At 31.3% G+C, this 25,127-nt stretch overlaps 1 long non-coding RNA gene across 2 annotated transcripts; it reads left to right on the forward strand.

Annotated features, from left to right (window-relative positions):
• The first annotated feature begins 8,057 nt into the window (after positions 1-8,057).
• Positions 8,058-10,325, forward strand: LOC139877828 (uncharacterized). Of its 2 annotated transcripts, XR_011768798.1 has the most exons (4): positions 8,058-8,318; positions 9,005-9,328; positions 9,629-9,761; positions 10,106-10,325. It is a non-coding gene; the product is annotated as an uncharacterized lncRNA (long non-coding RNA). The 2 variants fall into 2 exon arrangements; XR_011768799.1 differs by lacking the exon at positions 9,629-9,761.
• The last annotated feature ends 14,802 nt before the right edge of the window (positions 10,326-25,127 follow it).

The following is a 25,127-nucleotide window of genomic DNA, read 5'->3' on the forward strand; positions in this document are numbered from 1 at the left end:
AATTTGTTGGCAAGGTTCAGCTCTGCTCCTACCAAAAGACACTGGAATGGGATCAAACACATATTTCGATACCTTCGAGGAACTACTGATTTAGGATTATTTTATTCTAACGAATCAAAACAAGATTTGGTTGGTTATGCAGATGCAGGTTATTTATCTGATCCACATAAAGCTAAATCTCAAACTGGATATGTATTCCTAAATGGAGGTACTGCAATATCATGGCGTTCTCAAAAACAAACACTTGTTGCTACATCGTCAAATCATGCCGAAGTGATTGCATTACATGAAGCTACTCGAGAATGTTTTTGGTTGAGATCAATGACACAACTCATTACTGATTCTTGTGGACTAGAACGCGATAAAAGTCCAACAACTATCTATGAAGATAATGCAGCTTGCATAGCACAGATGAAAGAAGGGTATATCAAAAGTGACCGAACAAAACACATACCACCTAGATTCTTCTCATACACTCAAAATCTCATTAAGGACAACCAGATTGAAATGAGATATGTGCAATCTAGCAAAAACTCTGCTGATCTTTTCACGAAAGTACTTCCAACTGCTATTTTCAGAACACACGTTCATAACATTGGCATGAGACATGTTCAAAAAATGTAACAGCTGAAGCGATGTCTACTTGAGGGGGAGTCAACTCCATGCTGCACTCTTTTTCCCTTAGCTAAAGTTTTTTCCCACTGGGTTTTCTTTAGCAAGGTTTTTAACGAGGCAGTAATTTATAGTTGATCTTCAACAAAATAAAATTGCTATCCAAGGGGGAGTGTTATAATAATAATAATAATATAGATATGGATAGTCAATTTTGGTGTATACATATAGTCAATTTTGGTACACAAAGTATGTATTTTTATATTGAGATTTTAGGCTATAAATACTCATGAATGCAAGCATTAAACTTGCACCATTTCTCACACTTACAAAGTGTTTCTTTCTTTCTCTCCATTATCATCTTTGTTCTTACACTTCATTATTAGTATTCTAAATCAAGAATCAAATCACTAAAGGTAGTTATAAGCCTACTGAATTATAACATCAAGAATCAAACCACTAAAGGTAGTTATAAGCCTACTGAATTATAACATCAAGAATCAAACCACTAAAGGTAGTTATAAGCCTACTGAATTATAACAATTAGAGGTTATAATTATATAATAATTACATAATAATTAGAATATAACTGGAGTTTTGTCCGGCCAAACGTTGCTGCGGCGAGAATCATTTTCGTGATATGGTTAGATTTTTAATTTCCATATCTAGCTAGCATTTGATAGTGGTTGTTGGTCATTTTCATATTCTTAAATATTTACATTGCTAAAAACTCCACCATAGTGATACTTTCATGTATCCATCAAGATTGGTAACAATCATTTTTGATGGTTATATATACATATATACTTGTCTATATACTTGTCTAGTTTAAGATTAAGGATCTTCTTTTTCTTCTTTGCTTTCAAGTCTTTTTTATGGTGGAATAGCATTCTTTTGGTTATATTTATGTTGCTCGTGCTGTTTTAAGTTTGTTTGAAATGACAACTCGTAGACGATCAAAATATTCATGACATTTAGTACACATAGTTAATAACGTTTGATCATAAAAATATTTATAAAACTTATACATATACTATTGTATTATTGTTAATAAAATAAAAAAAGCAAACGTGTTAGCTTTGTTTTACAAAACAATTAGTAAATGATTAAAATGTTTACGATATTTGGTACATATAGTCAATAATGCTAGAAGATAAAAAAATATTATTATCACTTACTCATATATGATTGTACTTTCTTCGTCTTAATTTCATAATTCACTATTCCGTATTGAGTTGTAATATATTTATTGTCCTAAGTCGTCCAAATTCTATTGTAAATGGAGCATTAGTTTTTGAGATGTACCAAATTAGTTATGATAAATTGTTAGCATATAACCTCTGGCCGAAAACACTATTTTGAAAAAAAATCATTCGATAACTAAATTTAAAGTAAAAAAAATGGAAAAACTAATTATAATACACCAAAGCCGACATCCTAAGTGTACTCCATCCGTCTCAATTCCATTGTTCACTTTTTTGGGGTTGTACTAAATTAAATGTCCAAAGTCGTCTTTATATTCTATTGTATATATTATATAGTTTTGAGATATACTTAGTGTCATAAATAGTTAGCATATAACCTTTAGTTAAAACCGATACTTAAGAAAAAAACATTTGGTAACCAAATGTTTTTCCAAAATATTAAAAACTTATTATTATATAGTACACCAAAACTAAAGGCACATAAGTTTTTTATAAAAAAATTTAAAAACACCATCACACCTAATAGCAATTATACACATTATTTTGTTATTAAAATATAACATTTGGCTACACAGTTGGGAATTGAAGTTTTTCCCACTCACACGACCAAAGTTTGAGTGGGATTTAGTATATAAGGTAAACAGTTGGGAATTGAAGTTTTTCCCACTCACACGACCAAAGTTTGAGTGGGATTTAGTATATAAGGTAAATAAATATAGAAAAAATTAATTTTTTTTTTTTTTTTTTGAAAGGCAAGGTTAGTTGTTAGTTGTTAGACTCGAACCTGGGTCACTCTCGAATCCATGAAACATGGATACCAATGAAGCAAGGCCTCATTGACATAGAAAAAATTAATTAAATTATTATATATACTAAAGTAATGATTACTTCATAATTATTATGTAAATATAAATAAAATAAAATAAATTAGTATTATTTATTATAAATTAAAATTAAATATGTAAAGACCCGTCCTAATCCATCTGGACGAATATATTACATTTGATTACATCGCGAGGTACTTGACCTCTATATGATACATTTTACAAATATTGCATTCGTTTTTAAAAGACAAACTTTCATTACATCGAAAGTTGACAGCATGCAAATCATTTCATAATACATCCAACTATAATTGATTTAATAATGATCTTGATGAACTCGATGACTCGAATGCAACATCTTTTGAAATATGCCATGAATGACTCCAAGTAATATCTCTAAAATGAGCAAATGCGCAGCGGAAGATTTCTTTCATACCTGAGAATAAACATGCTTTAAAGTGTCAACCAAAAGGTTGGTGAGTTCATTAGTTTATCATAAACGATCATTTTCATCATTTTAATAGACCACAAGAATTTCATTTCTAGTTCTCATAATATACGTCCCATGCATAGAGACAAAAATCATTCATATAGATTGAACACCTGGTAACCGACATTAACAAGATGCATATAAGAATATCCCCTATCATTCCGGGAAATCCTTCGGACATGATATAAAACAACATCGAAGTACTAAAGCATCTGGTACTTTGGATGGGGTTTGTCGGGCTCATAGATCTATCTTTAGGATTCGCGTCAATTAGTAGACCGGTTTACTAATTCTTAGGTTACCAAGCAAAAAGGAGCATATTCGGCTTCGATCATTCAACCATATAATGTAGTTTCGATTACTTGTGTCTATTTCGTAAAACATTTATAAAAGCGCATGTATTCTCAGTCCCAAAAATATGTATTGCAAAAGCATTTAAAAAGGGAGTAATGAAACTCACCTAATGTATTTTGTAGTAAAAATACATATGACAATATTGAACAATGCAGGGTTGGCATCGGATTCACGAACCTATATCATTTATGTATTCATTAATACATGTAATTGTAATCGAATAACTATATATATTATTATTAGTGATATAATTTTTATATTGATAACTTATTTATTTCATTAAATATATTCATTTCATATATATAAAAATATTTATATAATTAAGTTATGTGTGTTAAATATATTTTATATAATATCGTTTGTTTGTTAAGTTAATGATAATACTAAAATAATGATATTAGTAACATTAATAATATTAATGAAAATGTTAGTTTTGATAAAATGCAAATTTTAAGGTTGATAGATTTTTAATAAAATTGGAACTGATAATATCAAATAAAATGATACTTTTAATATAACAATACTACTTATTAATGAAAAATTTGATAATAATAATAATAATCTTAATAATAATGATAATAATACTAAAATATTGATTTAACCGTAATGGTACCAAATTTTAACCTTAATGATAATACTAATAATAATACTACTGATAATAATAATAACTAAAATAATAATTTTTACTGCTGGTGTAGTTTTGATAATAATATTAGTAATAACAATAATAATAATAATAATAATAATAATAATAATAATAATAATCATAACTGTAATTGTACTCATGATAATGATAATAATTGATAACTAATACCTTTTATAGTAAAAATAATAATAACCACAATACTTAACGATAATACTAGTAACCACAATAATGATAATATTATTAATCAAATTAATAATAATAATAATAATTATACTACTTAAATAATTGATAATAATATAAACTATATTAATATAAATCATAATATTCATAATAATAATCAACATGATAACCATAACTAATAATAATAATAATAATAATAATAATAATAATAATAATAATAATAATAATAATAATAATAATAATAATAATAATAATAATAATAATAATAATAATAATAATAATAATAATAATAATAATAATGAATATGAGACTACCTTAAAGGAGGCTTTTTAAAAAAAAAAATGTCCAAGCCGAGAATCGAACTCGAGACCACTCGCTAACCCGATACACCCATAGACCATCGATCCATCTGTTTTCTTTCTGATATAATCCCAACCCAATTATTTATAAACCCGTTTATAATTCTGTTTCTTTTCTCTCCCTCTTCTTTAAACTGACTAGACCAGGAGGTTCCAAAATCAACAGATGAATTTTTAAGCAAGAGTTAAGAGACTGATATTTAATTACAACGACCCATTCTTGGAAGATTAATTCAACAGACATAAAAAATATATATATAAAAGAAACAGACTTGCTTCGTCGCTGTTGTAAAACAAAAAAAAATATATTGATTTTTGACTTTGAGTAGGTTATAGACAAAACTTCCTTCATGAAATATGTTTAATATCGTTCATATAATCTGTATGAATCATTAATTTATCCAAAATCATTAAAACGAACCTCAATTTAACCATGAACACATCGGTTGACTTTTGAAAACCAATACTTTGACTCGAAAATTCGAATTGGATTGGAAAGATTGGAAGCTGTAACTTTACAGATAGCTTAAGTACAAGATTTCTAATAAATCTGCATTAAAGGATTTTTAAATTAAGCTCGAATTTGATGTTTTTGGAAAAATGGTTAAGAACAGAGATATAGCGCCTGTTCTTGGTAATGCTGGTTAAATTTGGTTGTTTTAAAACGTAATGTTGTAATGTAAGATTTATAATATGTGATAGAAGATGGACTGAATTATTAGCACACCAATTGATCGAGTTTTATTGCAAATGGAGACCATCAATCAGTCAATTAAAGCAGTACAAAAAAAAAATATGAAAAGTGATTTCGATAGCTAACAGAATTCGTCTGATTGTGGAATACTTTTGTTATGGAAGACAGAAACAAAATATAGATGCAGTTTCAATGGCTACTTGCAACTGATTTAGATTTTTTTTATCCTATAATAATGCGTATTTATCTCTATATATATATTTATGTGTTTATATCCATATTTATATATATTTATATCTATATTTGTATATACGTTTATATAATCTGTATATGTGTTTCTATATATCTAAATCTGTATTTATATAAGTATATACATATATTAAATTATTTAATTTTTGATATTTTACAAATATAAATATATTAATAAAGTAATTTGTAATAATAATTGATAAATAATATTATTACATAGAAATAAGGACAATACAATCTTATTAGTTATAATAATATTAATATTATTAATGATAAATGTAATAATATAATAACTTATACATATCAAAGTTTTATATATATCTTTTGTATTTATTAATTATACAAATTTTAATATCTATAAAAGTAATGATAATATTTTCAAACTTGCAATTAAATCTAATATAATACCATTTATTATTTATGTAATATTATATTATATGATAACATTTACTGAATAGTTATTATTTATATATTTTATGTATATTTAATAGAAATAATATATAGATTCATAATAACATATATAATTATATATATCTATTTATATTAACAATAGCTTAATTATTCTAAGTATTATTTTACATTTTATATTTCAATTAAATAGAGTATACCTTACTAATTCAAAATATTATATGTATATGCTTATATTTATATTTATACAATATATATACATATTTATTTACAACAATTGTTCGTGAATCGTCGGGAATAGTCAAAGTCAAATGCATACATGAACATAGTTTCAAAAATTTCGAGACTCAACATTACAGACTTTGCTTAACGTGTCAGAATCATGTAGATATTAAGTTTAAATTTGGTCAAAAATTTCCGGGTCGTCACAAAATATTACTGTATAAATTATATTTATATATTATAAATAATATAATGATCATATAAAAATTTATTCTCAATCTCATTTTCTCTTTCAAACTTTAACCCTAACAAAAAATCTCTCCCCTCCCATTTTAAAATTGACATTGCCTCCACCATCCTACCACCACTCCGTCGCCGTCGTACAAAAATCCGGTCATCACCTATCTTTTCGCCGCAAGTAAACTCCATCTTCCTCATCCTCTCGTTGATACTCTCCTCCCTTTCGACTTTTTTTTCGTTTTTTTAAACCAAAGACGGCTGCTGGCGGTAATAAACCACCAAACCACTACAAACACCAAACAAACAACGAACAACAAATCTGGGTTCTCACAATTGTTTTCATTTTAAACTAGCGGCGGTGACGATGGTGGTCTTCGGTGGACGTTGACAGTTTGATGGTGTTCGATGGTTGATGGTGTTTGTTGGCGTTTGATGGTGTTTGTTGGCGTCTGATGGTGTAAAAAAATAATAAAAAGCGGCGATGACAGTGGTGTCTTACGGCGGTGTCCAAGGTGGCCGACGTCGGTTTGTTGGTGTTTGATGGTTGATGGTGTTTGAAGGTTAGGAGAAATTAATATTGTTTAGTTTAACATAAATTAAAATTGTTTATTAATAGAAATTATTGCTATTAACAATCGCTCTTGAAAAAGTGTTTAGTTTTTAGACACCTTGGATTAAGAATTAAATTGAGTTGGATTAAGACTGATTATTTACTTGCATTTTATAAGAGTATTAACTTAATTAAATGAGGTTAACTGTTTCTTGAAAATGTTAATTACATTTTTTCTTTAAAATATTAACTTAAAAAGTAATAATATATGGACTGAAAAAGAGTAAACTTTTTTGTTAGGACTGAAAAAAAGTAGTAGTTTTTTTTTTTTTTTTTTTTGGCGAAATAACGAAAATTTATATAGAAACGATGTCGTTTTTCAAAAGAAAATGTACTCAACAGGGAATACAAATGGAAATGGGAAAAAAACGTAAATTTAAATTGTAGACTTTGACTTTGACTTCCTTACACCAATTTGGTCACCTGTATACTGTTGTAAACGACGTTCGTTGCGTCCGTTGCGACACCCGTTGCGGCGTTTTGGTGACTAAACCGTTTCGACCCCGTCCCGTTTTCTTATAAGTCGGTCAACGGTCAAAAGTCAGGTCAAGTGCAGGAAAAATTGGGTCAACGCCGGTCAAAAGTTATAAATTCTGTTAAAATCGGTCATAAGTCGGTCAAATCAATCAAAATTGACTTAGTTTAGTATTTCATTTTGTATTATACTAACGCTAATAGCAATTATAGGTACAAACTTGTCAACGAAGATTTTTTAGCTCTAAAATATGTGTAAATATATATTTATATATATAAAAGTCAACATCCGTTTCGACCCCGTATCAGTCCCGTTTTTTTTTCGTTGTGACGTTTTGAGGTCGCTACCGTTTCGGCCCCGTCTCGCGTCTTTTTCTACCTCTGTATCTGTATCCGTCAAACACATTGATAGGTGACCTGTATATGTATCAATGTGTTCAGACCTAAATTTAAATTGTAGACTTTGACTTTGACTTCCTTACACCATTTTGGTAGTGGACCCTTTCTGATTCACAATCTTATACGGAGTACTAAACAAAAATCTCCCTGAATCTCCAACGGTCCAAACGACTCACATAAATAAATCATTTGATTCACAATCTATAATAATTTGCTCCGACGATCTACTCCGGCACCACCTACTCGTCGACCGTCGTTACCTAGTCCGGCACCGTCATCTAGAACCCTAGATTTCTTCACTGCCGTCTTCAATCTATGAGATTTGGGGGGTTTTACAAACCCTAAACTTGAGGTATGAATTATTTTGTACTTTAATCCGATATTATATGTTATTACTGTGAAATGAAGTTTGTGAATCAAAATGAGTAGAGATGGTGAGTTTTGTAAAAATTGAAACTAATATGTGAAATGGCATGTAAATATAGAGTTAAAAAAATTTTTGTTGATGATAATATTAAGTTTTAAGAGTTGTGAAATGGTAGTTTAAGGTTTGGAAATTTATAGGATGAGCTGCTTAAAAAAATATATATTATTTGTTTATTACTATAAGTGAAGTAAAATGGGTGAGAAGGATGATGAGTAAGGTGCTATAATGAAATCAAATGTTTAGTCTTAAACGATTAAGTAAAAAAATAGCTTGTTTTAATGGGAGAAGAGATGGTACATGGTTATGAACATCTGTTGGGAAAGGAATAACTTGTGGTGTTGTATGTGAAGAATTGAATCTAAAATCGTATTGTGTAGGTTGATTTTGCTTGGATCGATTAATATTATGAATCTTTGAATTAAATGATTTCGACAGTTGTAATTTAAATACACGCGTACGGAAACTGTGAACCTATTTGATTAATTCTCACATTAGCTACACTTATTTGTATTTTAGGTATTTTTTGGATTAAGATTAGCCCAATCGATCCATCGACTACGAGTATTATGTAATAAAAGTTTTATCTCTTTTCATGTGTGTATGTTTTTTAGATTCAAAGGAGAAGCATAATATCCATATTGTGACTTCATCAAAAAGAGCTCATTCTGTTTTTGTCAATGGGTGATCTTCAACGATCGATCCCATCAGTGGTGGATGGATTGAAACCAGGCCAAAGGAAGATTCTGTTTTGTGCTTTCAAGATTAGGAAGCTGATTAAAAAGGAAATGAAAGTTTCTCAATTTAGTACGGCTTATCATCATGGTGAGCAGAGTCTTGTTGTTGGCTCCATCGTTAGCATGGCCCAAAATTTCGTTAGGAGCAATAACATTTACCTTCTTTACCAAACAAGTGGGCGATTTGGTACCCATCAAATGGTAAGTTATATCTACATTACTACGCTTATCTTTGTACATCTTAATGACGTACTTCCGAACATGCTCAAACTCTTTTTTTTTTTGGTTAAATTTTTTAATGGACGTGGGATTTTTGTATACACTAGATTAAGGCCAAACAAGAAGTCAACTTTTAACCGACGTGGACTTGACTTTTTCCAACTTTGACCTAACTTTTTAACGTTGACCAACTAACTGACCGTTTTTGAGCACCATGATCTTGTGACATACTTACGTACATCCAAATTACTTACTTTTGTACATGCCCAAACTCTTTTTTAGGGTGGAAAGGACCATGCGAGTGACGGATATGTCTTTTCTAGCCTTTCTTCGATCACATGCAAAATTTTCACGAAGCTTGTCAACTTCTAATCAACTACTTAAACGAAGATGGACAATCCATTGAGCCCACTTGGTAAATATTATACCTGGCAAACGGGTCGGGTTTGGTTAGGTTGATAATGAGTCGAAACGTGTCATGGGTCTAATGGGTCATATTTGGAAACGGTTTGGGTTGGGTCGGGTTGATAATGGGTCGAAACGTGTCATGGGTTTGCTTGCATTTGAGTCTTCTGATAATTGGCATAAATATGCTTTTTAGGTGGTACACTTTAATTGGGGACCTAAGTTTGTATACAATGTTTGCATACTATTTTGCTGTAGCTAATTACCGCCCTTTTATGTTATGTCGTATAGAACATATGGAACTCTGAAGCAAACTAGTACTTATTTAATAATTTAGTTATTTATTTTGTGTAGTTTGCGCATATGAATTGTGTTCAAAGATGATGCTACGAAGACATCCATTTTGAAATTTGTGGCAAGTTATCTCAATGTCTATCTTATTTTGTTATGAATTATACATATGTATATTGTTATGCCTATTATTTATTGATATAATATGATGAGACCTAGTTGTGTTTACATACTGTTGTAGTCCAAATACATAATATAGAGCTACCTTTATTTGTGTATTAATAAGATTTAGCCTTGCTTTAAAAAAAAAAGATTGAGTCTTTGTGAAGTGCATATTGACTTTCGACACATACAAATGGTTGCTGACAATGGGCATTTGCTCCAAGGGTCCAATGTATCCTTGATATCAGGATGTAGCAAATATCCTAAGTAGGTTATTGTGGTGAAATGGTAATGGGAGATGTTATAGGGCCACCAACAAATCTTAGTACTGAGAATGCTACGTTTCTTGGCTAAAGGTATATTTCACTGTCTTAATGATAGACTTTATTAAACGTGATTTTGACCCATCCTTTTGGGGTATGTTATACTCTCTCTGTTCCATATTAATAGTCCACAGACGAGACGAAACAATACACAGTTTAAGAAAATATCATAAAAGTACTCTGTCAGTTTTACCCTTACTTTTTCCCTTTTTCTATTAATTATATCCACATACATTAAGGGCATAATAAAACTTTAATTTATTATTCTTATCTATATATGGAAGTCGACTATTAATTTGAGACAACCCAAAATGGAATACTGGACTATTAATATGGGACAGAGGGAGTATATAAATTATGGAGTCGGTAATATAATAATTTTAAGGTGCAATAAGCCTCACTCAATTAATATACTGCAATATTTAAAATAATTTTGTTCACGTAATTTTTTTAATGATTATTAAAGTTGAATGTTGGTGATACTTCTATTCTCGGTAGCCAGAACAGGAATAGTATGGCACCAACAGGAATTGTGTTCACTGATACATGACAAAACATCATACAAAAATGCTATTACACTAATATTCAATTTTTTTTGCATATACAATTCCCGTTCTAGCTACCGAGAATAAGAGTAGCACCAACATTCAACTTTAATAACCCCAAAAAAAGTGGTTCAACATTCATATCATCAAACATATAAACACCAATTACTAAGTAAACCCATACCCATAACCCACAACCCACAACATATACACACCAATTACTAAGTAAACCCATACCCATAACCCATAACCCACAACATATAAAACACGAATTACAAAAGTCATCCAATAAAACTATACTAATTATTATTTATTGTTCTATATGGTCAAAAGCTATGACTAACAATTTACAGCAATCTCGAAATCTTTAACATCAACTAATAATAAAGAAAAATGTTGTCACCAGCTAGTTCTTGTTATGCATTTCATTGATTTCAGGCAGCCTTTTTAATGTAAACGTCATATTGCCTTCAATATCTCTCTCCACACAGTTTGTTACCTCATACAGACCAAGACACACATAATACTCATTACCTCTTTTCGACTCTGTAAGTTTTCTAATCACTCTGACCCGATAGTCTGTACCAACACAGTTTATCAATGCCAAACTACTTTTTGCAATTTTTGGATCTCCTTTAACCCCACCTTGAACACCATATGTTGTCATGTCAACTTCACCTCCATTGTCGACGATACTCTAACATAAATTATTCCGTAAACGTCCACATAATCTTATTCTAATTGTATCCGATGGTGAATACCGATCACTCGAAGTTGGGCACGGTACTTATACTTATCTCCAACTTCAACATTAGAAATTGAACCTCAACTCTTTCTAACATCAACTCATTTCAATCTTTCTTTCACTATCTTGACTGTCTCGTTAATAGTTTCTCATTTTACTTTGTCTTTATTAATATTTTCTTCCTTTACTTTGTCTTTATTCGTTTTTCTAATCCCTCATATACTTTATAAAACAAAGCCATTGCGTCTTTGATTTGTTTTCGTCTCGTTTTTTCTTTTTTTTTATCATAAAAACTTTATCCACTTAAGATTTGCTTTCAGTGACCTCCAAAATTTTGTCGATGTCAATTTTTTAAAAGGTAATTGCTTTGTTTCCTTCTTTCATAATTTTCATCGCTATCTTCCTGCAGCAAAGATACAACCCATAATATTAATATTAGAGCATGTCTAATGATAGCTATCCATATATAAACTATTTATATTAGTAACATAATAATAAACTTATACCAACAATTAGTAAATCTTTTTTACAAATCAATTCATCTTGTCCACTTTTTTTTTGCTCTTTGAAGAAATATAATTACATTCTAATGATCGCACTAAATGAGATGTCTGCACCATTAATCAATAAATGGTAAGGTTCCATTCTAATATAGATGGTGGGACCTTACTTAAAATTAAAACAAAAACAAATGCTATCTTTATGTGTTTTTTTTCTTTCTTTTTAACGTCCGCGGTGTTAGGATTAGGGTGATGCTTCCTTTTGTTTTTATTACCATTTTCTTTTGCATCACCTTCAAGATCAAATGTTTGATCCTCCTTATTAGAGTGACTAAGTTCGTCATCAGTTTTATCGGTTTGATCCTCGTCATTAGAGAGATCAAGTTCATTCAGTTTAGTTTTACAGGTTTATCCTCCAAATTAAAGAGACCTCCTTTGTCCTCAGTTTTACAGGTTTGATCTTCCTGATTAGAACACTGTTTTTCCTTCTCATTCGGTTCGGGTTCGTTTTATTTAAATTCCAAATGCAACATTACACGTCCTTCATTGTCAAATAATACATCCTTGATATACGAGTCTCCCAAACGATAATATTGACTTCTATCTGTTACTTTCAGCTGTTACCTGATCCCACAATTAAATAAGAATATATAGTATACTATATATTCTTATTTAACATTTAATATAGATTAGGTAAACTGTATATTCATATTTAATTGTGGGATCAAGCAACATCTGGAATGAATTAACAAATAGAGGTCGGTATTATCATTTGGGAGACTCGTATATCAAGGATGTATTATTTGACATCGAAGGTCGTGTAAGGTTGCATTTCAAATTTAAACAAAATGAATCTGTACCGAATGAGTAGGAAAAACAGAAATCTAATCAGGATGATCAAACCTGTAAAACTGAGGACAAAGGCGGTCTCTTTAATCAGAAGGATAAGGATCAAATTTGTAAATCTGAGCTCGAACTTGGTCTCTGTAATCAGGAGGATCAAACTTGTAAAACTGAGGACGAACTTGGTCTCGTTAATCAGGAAGATCAAACATTTAATCTTGAAGGTGATGCAAAAGAAAAAGGAAATAAAAACAAAAGGAAGCATCACCCTAAACCTAACCCCACAGACGTTAAAAAGAAAAAGAGAGATGCTGACTCAGAAGGTAGTATTTGTTTTTATTTTAAGTAAGGACCCACCATCTATATTAGAGTGGAACCGTACCATTAATCGTGAAAACATCTCATTTAGTTAGATTGTTAAGAATGTAATCATGTTTCTTCAAAGAGCATTGAATAAAAGTGGACAAGATGAATTGATTTGTAAAAGTTTATTGATTGTTGGTGTAAGTTTCTGATCTGAAATAAGTTTATTATGCTAATAATGTTAATATTTTATCTTAAGATACCTATCATTAGACGACAGACTCTAATATTAATATTGGGGGTTATATCTTTGCTGGAGGAAGGTAGAGATGAAAATTATGAAGGAATAAAAACAAAGCGATTAGTTTTTTAAAAATATTGACATCGACAAAATTTTGGAGGTTATTGAAAGAAAATCTGAAGTGGATGAAGTTTTTATGATAAAAAAAGAAAAAACAACACGAAAACAGATCAAAGTGGCAATGGCTTTGTTTTTTAAAGTGTATGAGGAATTAAAATGAACGAATAAAAACAAAGTCAAGGAAGAAAATATTAATAAAAACAAAGTAAAGGGAGAAAATATTTGCGAAACAGTCAAGATAGTGAGAGACAGATTGAAATTGGTTGATGTTGAAAAAACTTCTCTTTCAATTTCCGGTGTTGGAGATAAGTATAAGTTTCGTTCCCAACTTCGAATGATCGGTATTCACCATCAGATACAATTAGGAATAGATTATGTGAACGTTCGCTAGATGATTTATGCTATTAGTATCATCGACGCGAATCGGTCCAAAAGAATGGGGGTAATGTTGACATGATAACATTTGGTGTTCAAGGTGCGGTTAAAGAAAATCCAAAAATTGTAAAATGTAGTTTGAATTTGAAAAACTGTGTTGGTACAGACCATCAGGTCAGAGTGGTTAGAAAACTTATTGAGTTGAAAGGAGGTAATGAGTATTATGTATTACGGTCTGTATGAGGTAACAGACTGTGTGGAGAAAAGATATTGAAGGCAATATGATATTTATATTTAAAAGGGTTGCCCGAGCAGCCTGAAATTAGTAAAATGCATAAGAAGAACTAGCAGGTGATAACATTTTTCTTTCTTATTAATTAATGCTATAGATTTCTAGATTGCTGTAAATGGTTAGTGATAGCTTTTGACCATATAAACCAATGAATAATAATTAGCGTAGTTTTATGAGATGGGCTTTGTAATTCGTGTTTCATATGTTATGGGTATGGACTTACTTTATAATTGGTGTTTATATGTTTGATGGTATGAATGCTGACCCACTTTTATGGTTATTAAAGTTGAATGTTGGTGATTATCCTATTCTCAGTAGCCAGAACAAGAATTATAACCCTAAAAAGTATGATGTTCAGCCATATTCGTCTCGATATGGCTACCGAGAATAGGAGAATCACCAACATTCAACTATAATAACCCTAAAAAGTATTTTGTGATGCATCACATGGATCATATCATGCCTCATCTTCCAAACTAGAAGTTGTTGCACATAAACGTTTCTGACATATCTTGAACCGTTAGTAAACACTTGATTGTGGATTAATATTTTGCACTTTGGCTATGGAACATAATTTTAAGCATAGTTTGGTCTAGACCGGTGAATATATGTTTCCGTTGCACTCTTTTTTCTCATTATTTAGTTCCTTAAACTGTGTGTTTGAATATTTTTATGGTTTCACTGTTGATATATTTTAGAATTGCAACTCATACACTCATATGGGGTTGGTGGTAAAGATTTAAAGATTGAAGCTTTTTTGTATTTGGTGGTTTGTTTTGATCATTTTATATGTGGGGTTGTTTAAGTTCTTTTTTCTGAAACGAGACGAAACGAACAATTAATGTCAAAAAGGAGTTGTTCAAATATTAGTAAAAAAGGAGTTAGGTTCAAATATTTGTTTGTGATAAAATCCCACATAAACACTTGATTGTGGATTATTATTTTGCACTTTGGCTTGTGGAGCATAATTTTAAGCATAGTTTGGTTTAGACCAGTGAATATATGTTTCTGCTTCACTCTTTTTTTCTCATTATGTAGTTCCTTATAAAAGTTGATGTTTTGTGATGTATCACCAACTCTAAAATATATCAAAAGTGAAACTAACAAAATATTCAAACACACAGTTTAAGGAACTACATAATGAAAAAAAAAAGTACATTAGAAACATATATTCACTAGTCTAAATCAAACTATGCTTAAAATTATGTTCCACAAGCCAAAGTGCAAAATACTAATCCACTATCAAGTGTTTACTGCAACGGATCAAGATATGTCAAAAATGCTCATGTACAACAACTCTAATAGGGAAGATGAGGCATGATATGAGTCATGTTTATTTCAGCTGATACATCACAAAACATCATACATCATACAAAAATGTTATTACACCAACGTTCAACTTTTTTTTTACATATACAATTCTGTTCTGGCTACCGAGAATAGGAGTATCACCAACATTCAACTTTAATAACCCTAAAAAGTGGTTCAGCATTCATACCATCAAAATTATAAACTCCAATTACTAAGCAAGCCCATACCCATAACATATGAAATACAAATTACAAATCCCATCCAATAAACTACACTAGTTATTCTTCATTGTTCTATATGGTCAAAAGCTATCATTAACCATTTACAACTATCTCGAAATCTATAACACTAATTAATATTAAAGAAAAATGTTATCACCTGCTAATTCTTGTAATGTATTTCATTCAGGGTGCCCGGGCAGACTTTTCTATGTAAACATCATATTGCCTTCAATATCTTTCTCTACATAGTCAGTCACCTCATATAAACCATGATACACATAATACTCATTACTTCCTTTCAATTCTGTAATTTTGCTAACCACTCTGACCCGATGGTTACAGTTTTTCAATGCCAAACTACCTTTTACAAATTTTGGATCTCCTTTAACCCCACCTTGAATACCATATGTTATCACGTTAATATTACCTTCATTGTTTTGGTACCGATTCGCGTTGACGATACTAATATCATAAATTATTCCGCAAACGTTCACATAATCCTTTCCTAAATGTATCTGATGGTGAATATCGATCACTTGAAGTTGGGCACGGTACTTATACGTATCTATAACTTCAACACGAGAAATTGAACCTGAAGTTATTCCAACATCAACTCATTTCAATCTTTCTTTCACTATCTTGACTGTCTCGCTAATATTTTGTCCTATTACGTTGTCTTTATTATTATGTCTCCCTTTACTTTGTCTTTATTCGCTTTTTTAATTCCTCATACACTTCATAAAACAAAGTTATTGTCTCTTTAATCTATTTTCGTCTTGTTTTTTCTTTTCTTATTATAAATTATTCATCCACTTAAGATTTACTTTCAATAACCTACAAAATTTTGTCGAAGTCAATTTGTTATGAGGTAATCGCTTTATTTTCTTTCTTCATAATTTTCACTGCTACCTTCCTGCAGCAAAGATATAATCCACAATATTAATATTAGAATTTGTCTAATGATAGATATCCTTAGATAAACTATTTATATTATTAGCATAATAAACTTATTTCGGTCCAGAAACTTACACCAACGATTAGTAAATCTTTTTTTACATATCAATTCATCTTGTTCACTTTTTTTCAATGCTATTTGAAGAAATTTGATTGCATTCTAAGGATCTCACTAAATGAGACGCTTGTACCATTAATCAATAAATGGTAAGGTTCCACTATAATATAGATGGTGGAGCCTTAAAATAAAAACAAATTCTACCTTCTGAATCAGCATATCTCTTTTTCTTTTTAACATCTGTGGAGCTAGGGTGATGCTTCATATTGTTTTTATTTCCCTTTTATTTTGTATCACTTTCAAGATCAAATGTTTGGTCCTCCTGATTAGAGAGACCAAGTTTGTCCTCACTTTTATAGGTTTTATCCTCCTGATTAGAGAGGCTAAATTCGTTCTCAGTTTTACAGGTTTGATCCTCGTAATTAAGAAGACCGTCTGTGTCCTCAGTTTTACATGTTTGATACCTTTGATTAGATTTCTATTTTTCCTTCTCATTCGGTTCGGGTTCGTTTTGTTTAAATTTCAAATGCAACATTACACGACTTTCATTGTCAAATAGTACATCCTTTACATACGAGTCTCCCAAACGATAATACTGACTTTCATCTGTTACCTAAACCCACAATTAAAGCAGAATATATGGTATAGAAAAAGGGAAAAAGAACACATTTATAAACTGATAGGGCTATGGATATGTCAAACATAAAAACGATAATGGATCACTCACCATGGCCAATCTGAACCTTGGAAAAATTACACTATTTAGTACTCCTTCCGTCCCATATAAATAGTCCAGTTTTGACTGTACGAGTCTTTTCTTTACATATTTGACTTTAAATTATTTTGTGTGTGTTATAATACTCGATGAACATTATATATGTAAAAGTATAATTAAAAACTAATTCATTGATTTAAATTTTATTGAATAATATTTAATTTAATATGAACAAAAATATTTAAAGTCAAATTTAAAACAAAACGATCTCTAAAGTCAAAATAGGTCTATTAATATAGGACGAATGTAGTATATAAATTAGGTACAATAATAAAAAAAAGAATACCTCTATGTATTCTATCTCAAGATATCCTAAACTAGCAAAACTCTCAAAATGAGCTAACATTAATTTGTCTACAATCACAATCACACATTTAACAACAAATAAATAAATAAATAAATAAAATGTACAGCTTATTAAAGGTTTTTGGGCTTATCTGATACCTTTGAGATGGGCTGCCTTGGCAGAATTGTAAACGACCGATGCGAAATGAGTTTGGATGTTTGTACCAACGAAAACGGTAATGTTTTTGTTTACTTGGCCCGCTGTTTTATCCTACAATGTTAAAACACCCGAAACACAGTGATTATTTGAAATTAATCAAGAGATTAATAGTGCTGGTATGAAATATAGCCCACACCAGTATATGCTTTCTCAACATAATTAGGTGCCACTGCGAGAATTGTATTTTTTCTTTTAGCAACTTTAGTATTTGCACTAACTTCCTCTTCTGCTACTGCTTCCGCTTCATCTATAACAATTAAATGTCCTTCGCTTCTTATCAAACTCTGAATAAAACAACTCATTTACAATAATGCATTCAAATTTCAACATTTAAGTACTACGTATACAATATACAATTACAAATAAAACATATGTTAACTCGATGATAAACTTAATCTTAGTAATTAAGTGGTAGAGGTAAAAGCTGAAGCGACTAAGATTAAATTTATCATCGAGGTAACATATGTTTTATTTGTATTTATATATTGTGTACGTAGTACTTAAATGTTGAAAATTGAATGCATTGTTGTAAATAAGTTATTTGATTACTTACGTAGGGTAAAGTAAAAAGGAAAGGACGTGTAATTGTTGTAGATGAAGACGAGGAAAGGACGTGTAATTATTTGGATAAACATAATCCTCCAGGAAAAGAAGTAATCGATCAATGGCAACCACACGAGTTCAAGTATTTTAGGACTCAATGGATTGCTGCTGGATTTGGTAACTTTGATAAAGATGGCATGGTTATTGGCGATTGATGTTAAGTTTCATAATAATGCTCCGAAATTAGGGTATTCATCTTGTTAGTTTCTTACTTTATGTCTAGTATAGATCCTCGAGTTTCACTCAAATTAGTGTTACTCGTATTGTAATCCTCTTTGTATCATTTCCTTATCAATAAAATTAGTTTGCTTTTCAAAAAAAAAAAAAATTGTTGTAGATGAAGAGGAAGCAGTAGCAAAACGGGAAGTTGGTGCAAATACCAAAGCTGCTAAAAGAAAAAAAATAGGATTCTCTTAGTGGCACCTAATTATGTTGAGAAAACATATACTGATGTGAGTTTATATTTCATTACAGCACTATTAATCTCTTAGATCCGGTTTGGGTGTTTTAACATTGTAGGATAAAACGGCAGCACAAGTAAACAAAGACATTACGTTCTCGTTGGCACAAACATCTAAACTCATTATGTATCGGTGGTTTCCAATTCTGACACAACAACCCATCTAAACTCATTATATTAATTTATTTATGTATTTACTTTTTTTAAATTTATGATTGTGATTACGAATAAATTAATATTAAGCTCATTTTGAGAGCTTTCCTACTTTAGGATATCTTGAGATAGATACATAGAGGTATTCTTTATTTTTATTATACCTAATCTATATACTAAATAGTGTAATTTTTTCAAGGTTTTGATCGGATATTGTGAGTGATCCATTATCTTTTTTATCACATATCCATAGCCCTAACAGTTTATGAATGTTTTCTATTTCCCTTTTACTATACTATGTATTTTTCTATAATTGTGGGACCAGGTAAGATATGGATGTCAATATTATCGTTTGGTAGACTCGTATATCAAGGATGTATTATTTGACATTGAAGGTAGTGTAAGGTTGCATTTGAAATTTTAATAACACGAACCCGAACCGAATGAGAAGAAAAAACAGAAATCTAATCAGGAGGATCAAACATGTAAAATTGAGGACAAAGATAGTCTTTTTAATTAGGAGGATAAAACTGAGGTCGAACTTAGTCTCTCTAATAAGGAGGATCAAACCTGTAAAATTGAGGACGAACTTGATCTCTCTAATCAGGAGATCAAACATTGATCATGAAGGTGATGCAAAAAAAGGGAAATAAAAACAAAAGGAAACATCACCCAAACTCCATGGACGTTAAAAAGAAAAAGAGAGATGATGACTTAGAAGGTAGCATTTATTTTTGTTTTTATTTTAAGTAAGGCCCCACCATCTATATTAAAGTGGAACCTTACCATTTACTGATTAATGGTGCATGCATCTAATTTAGTGAGATCGTTAGAATGTAATCAAATTCCTTCAAAGAGCATTGAAAAAAGTGGACAAGATGATTTGATTTGTAAAAAAGATTTACTAATCGTTGGTGTAAGTTTCTGGTTTGAAATAAGTTTATTATGCTAATAATATAAATACTTTATCTAAGGATAACTATCATTAGGTAAATTCTAATATTAATATTGTGAGTTATATCTTTCCTGCATGAAGCTAGTGGTGAAAATTATAAAGGAAGAAAACAAAGCGATTACATTTTAATAAATTGACATCGACAAAATTTTGGAGGTTGTTGAAAGAAAATCTGAAGTGGATGATAAGACGAAAACAAATCAAAGAGGCAATGACTTTGTTTTATGAAGTGTATGAGAAATTAAAAAGTTAATAAAGATAAAGTAAAAAAGATAAAGTAAAGGGAGAAATTATTATTATTAATAAAAAAAGTAAACGGAGAAAATATTAGCGAGACAGTCAAAAGATAGTGAAAGAAAGATTGAAATGGGTTGATGTAGGAAATACTTCATGTTCCATTTCTGGTGTTCCATTTCTCGTGTTGTAGATAAGTATAAGTACCCTGCGCAACTTCGAATGATCGGTATTCACCATCGGATACAATTAGGAATGGATTATGTAAACGTTCGCTGGATGATTTATCCATTAGTATCGTCGACGCGAATCGGTACCAAGACAATGAGGGTAATGTTGACGTGATAACATTATGGTGTTCAAGGTGTGGTTAAAGGAGATCCAAAAATTGTAAAAGGTAGTTCAGCATTGAAAAACTGTGTTGGTAAAGACCATCGACCATCGGGTCAAAGTGGTTAGAAAACTTACAGAGTTGAAAGGAGGTAATGAGTATTATGTGTATCATGGTATGTACGAGGTAACCGATTGTGCGGAGAAAGATATTGAAGGCAATATGATGTTTACATTAAAAAGGCTGCCCGGGCAGCATGACATTAATGAAATGCATAACAAGAAATAGCAGGTGAATGCTGAACCAATTTTTTAGGGTTATTAAAGTCAAATGTTGTTGATACTTATATTCTCGGTAGCCAGAACAACAACAAAACCCACTTCCACAAAAGTGAGGTATGAGGAAGGTAAGATGTAGACAATCCTTGCCTATCCTAGGATAAAGAGAAGTCATTTCTCCACCCAGAGTAAAACATCCAAGAATAGAGGAAGTCCTTTCTCTCAATGTTCAATGGATAGAGAGATTCCGAAAGGACCTCCGGCCAATAGGTAGATTTAAAAAAAAAACAAGAATAAAAAAAAGGTGTAAGATGCCATGAAAATGGTAGAATCAAATTTTCATGAGTTTTAAATCTGCCTGAAGTTCCATGAAAATGTTATTACAGATTACCTCGATAAGTATATTTGTAATAATATTTTTGTACGATGTTTTGTGATGTATCATATGAAATAAACATGGATCAATACATGCCTCATCTTCTTAACTATAAACCATTGCACGTGAGCATTTATGTCAGATCTTGAATCGTTGCAGTAAACACTTAATTATGAAATAGTATTTTTCACTTTGGCTCGTGGAACATAATTTTAAGCATAGTCTGATCTAGACCGGTGAATATATGTTTTTGTTGCACTCTTTTTTCTCATTATGTAGTTCCTTAAATTCTGTGTTCGAATATTTAGTTGGTTTCACTTTTGATATATTTTAGAGTTACAACTTGATGATACGCATAGTGATCTGTATCGAAAAGGCACATTATAGACAACATTCCGCTTAGAATATAACCGGCGTGAACCGTACTGGTCGAAGAACCTCTTCCCGGCCTCACTTTAGTGATCCGATTAGAAGGATATTTATGTATACACCCAGGAGGACGAGTCCTGGTCAAAGGCTGATCATGACGTTACATAAAGCTCACCCTACCCGGACAAGTGTGCAAGCTACCGGCACCACTTAGCCGGGAACAAAACATTGGGAGATTATGAACTATATTATCACGTAAAGGCCTACTGAACTAGAGATGGGCAAAAAAACCGGATCCAGATCCGATCCGATGAACCGATCCGGAATTGGACACGCCAAGAACCGGACACAACCAAATCCGGATCCGATCTGGTTCCAACCGGATCCAGGATTTCACGAAAACCGGATTTTTTTCGGATAAATACCGGATTTGATCCGATCCGATTTGGATCCGGATCCGGATCCGATCCGGTTTTTCAAAAAAATGACCCTTTTTTTTGCAGTTTCTGCAGTTTTTTTTTTTTTTCCAGTTTATGAGTTTTTTCTGACCACTTTAACCCCACAAAGTCCATTATAAATACATGGTAATATTTTGGTTGAAAATACACCAACATACACTCTCAAATTTCTTTCTACATCTTTAAATACTATCTAATCACACTATAATTACTCTTTAATCTCTACTTACTTATCCCATAATGGATAATTCACAAGCTTCCGCTTCCGGTTCCGCTTCCGTAGCAACATCTTCAAGAGAATACACTACGGCCGATATTAATTACAAAAAAGAAACAAAGCGAAAAAGTGAAGTTTGGTCCAAATTCGAGTTGTGTGTAATGAAGGATGGTGTAGAAAAAGCTCGTTGTACACAATATATGAAGTTCATGGGTGTTTCGGGTAATACAACGTTAAGAAAACATCTTGACAAAAGTTGTAGTGCAAGGCAAGACCCGACACAACAAACACTACGGACCGATGGTTCGATTTTTGAATACGATGCCGAAGCTCTTTGGCAAGATTTGTCAAGGTTTGTCATTCAACAAGCGCTTCCTTTGAACGACTTCGACAATCCAAGGCTTACGGAGCTAATTTGGAATCGATTACAACCGCGATATAGCTATGTAAGTCGTTCTACCTTAAGACGTGACGCCTTTAAATTATGGAAAAAAGCTAAAACTGAAATAATTGAAGGTTTTCGAATATATAAACATAGGGTTTCTATAACTTGTGATGTTTGGAGCGCACCACATGGAACGGCAAATTCTTATTTAGCCGTTACCGCTCATTGGTTTCATCCCGATTCGTGGCTTTTAATGAAACGTGTTATCAATTTTAAAATATTTGGTTATCCACATAACGGTAATAATATAAAAACAGTTTTACAAGACACTTTAGAAGAATATAATTTAACTGATAAAGGTTTTGCAATTTCGTTAGATAATGCGTCTAACAACGGTGCGGCCATGAGTTAAAAATTGCACTTAACCGATTTTAAATGGTGCATTTATTCATACACGTTGTGTTGCTCATATTATAAACTTAGGAGTTCAAGATTGTTTAACTTTTTGTGCTACATTAAAAGATAAATTTAGAAGATTATTAGTAACGATTTATCGTACGAGCAACGCACGACATCATAACTATAAGGCTTTTGTTAAAGATTGTAATGGAAATTGGTTAGGTCCTTATTTTGATAATAATACAAGATGGAATTCTACTTGTTTAATGTTCGACAATATTTTACGTCAAAAAGTACGTTAATCGGTTATAATAGAAGACTACTTAGAAAGGGATTTTCCGAACCAATTAGTGACGACGAATGGGATGACTTGGAATCATTAACAAGTTTTTTACAAGTTTTTAAAGAGGCATCGACAATGTTATCGGGTGTTTATTACCCAACTAGCGTACTAGTTTTAGAACAATTTTATATAATGACGAAAAAAATATGCGAATTTGCGAACTCAAATAATGTTATTTTTAGACAAGCGATTTTTCATATAAGAAAAAAAACTAAAAAAATATTTTGGAGAGATACCGAAGATATTTTTATGTGCGGCCGCACTTGACCCACGATTAAATTTTAATGGGGTCGAACGATTGATGATAACAATATATACCAACTTTGATTGTGCGTATGGTATTTTAGATGACCAACCCAACTATCTAAATAACCAAGTACACGAATTTAATGAAGTTTTTTAGAATATGTTTGGTATTTATGCAACAAAATATGGTCGACAATCAAAGTCAATTGTTGACCAACCCGGATCATCTTCTCGAAGGGGCCGAGACCTCAAAATAAGTCTTTTTAACTTAGTATGTGAAGACGCTTCCAAACGTGAACAAACATCGGCACCCACAAGCGAGTTGGGAAATTATAAGATGGGAAACTTTGCACTAAACATGAGTGAAGAACAATTTAACAACCTTGACATTTTAAAATGGTGGGAAACAAAACAAGACACATATCCAATATTAAGCATTATGGCTCGTGACTTATACCATTCAAGCTTCAACCGTAGCTTCCGAATCGGCTTTTTCTTTGAGTGATCGAATTATATCGGAAAGAAAGTCAAGACTTACCCCCAAGCCGTGAAAGTATGTATATGTTTGAAAGATTATTTGGATGGGGTATATATGATACAAGATCAAACTTCATTAGAAGGTCCGTTATATAATGACATTGAAGAATGTATAGAGTATGAAGAAAATGTAGCAAGATTATCACCTACATCAACCGAAGAGAATTCCGACAATGAACTAAATGAAGTGGATGAATGTGACTATGAACTGTTTGATATAGACCAAACCGAAATGAATGTATCACGTTACCAACAAGCTTACCTTTCTCTAGTTGATGACCCCGATTTTGAAGACTACGATCGAAGGCACCATCCTCATCGTGCTCAACAAGATAACACATTTTGGTCATTTGACGACTAAAGTATAACGGGTGATGGCAATGCCGAAGCGCGATATACTTTAGTCTTAATACATTATTGGGCGATGGCCATGCTGAAGCTCGAAATGTATTAATTATAATTGTATTG

This window comes from Rutidosis leptorrhynchoides, chromosome 11, assembly GCF_046630445.1.
Source record: "Rutidosis leptorrhynchoides isolate AG116_Rl617_1_P2 chromosome 11, CSIRO_AGI_Rlap_v1, whole genome shotgun sequence".
In the NCBI taxonomy this organism is placed as follows: Eukaryota; Viridiplantae; Streptophyta; class Magnoliopsida; order Asterales; family Asteraceae; genus Rutidosis; species Rutidosis leptorrhynchoides.